Raw genomic sequence first — 881 nt, forward strand, 5'->3', positions numbered from 1 at the left:
CAAGGCTTGAGGACATGTAGGTACCACTTGAGTCCAGTACCCCTGTACCCTCTCCTGTGTGAATGGTGTGGTTCTGGGTGAATAGAGGCTGTGACTCAGATGCCCCCTGACCCTGCTGGTGCACATCCTGCTCACCCAGGCCCTAACCAGCCTCTGCCTTTTATACCAGAAAATTCCCCAGCTCCCTGACACTGAGGACAGGGACTAAGCTCCTGGTGGTATTGCTGTCTGTCCTGGGCATGGGCATCTGCGTCATCACTTGCTGGGCCTAAAGCCTTGCAGTACATCCAGCTGCAGGCCCAGGCAGCAGGGGCTAGGAGCCCACCATGCCTACTAGGGGTTTCCAATAAAGAGACATTCACCATGACTTTAGCTCTCATAGTCTTCCTGACGCAAGGCTGGGGAAATGAGGACCCCAGAGTAGGGGCTGCTCTTGGGCCTCCCATGAGGGGATGCCACTGAGGAGGGGCAATGGGGGGACCGGCGGGAGGGACGTTTTCCTTCAAACCCATGACTGCCTAGGGCAGGCTGGACTCAGGTGACTCCTCCCTCTATTGCTTAATGTTTGATAAGACCAGCAGCCTCCTAGGCCAGAGTTTGAGCCTCTACTAGATGACAGAGAAGGGCGCATTTGATGTTAACTCTGCACATCCTCTTGCCTATAGGCTGCCTGGTTGTTAAATATAGCTATTATTGAAAATTCAATGTTGGCTCAGCGCCTGTGGCTCAAATGGCTAACACCACATACACCTAAGGTGGCGGGTTTGAATCCAGTCCCAGCCCACCAATGACAGCTGCCTGTGGTCCCAGCTACTTGGGAGGCAGAGGCAGGAGACTTGCTTGAGCCCAGGAGTTGGAGGTTGCTGTGAGCTGTGATGCCA

This window comes from Otolemur garnettii, unplaced genomic scaffold (genome assembly GCF_000181295.1).
Source record: "Otolemur garnettii isolate 467f Iridium unplaced genomic scaffold, OtoGar3 scaffold00038, whole genome shotgun sequence".
NCBI lineage: Eukaryota > Metazoa > Chordata > Mammalia > Primates > Galagidae > Otolemur > Otolemur garnettii.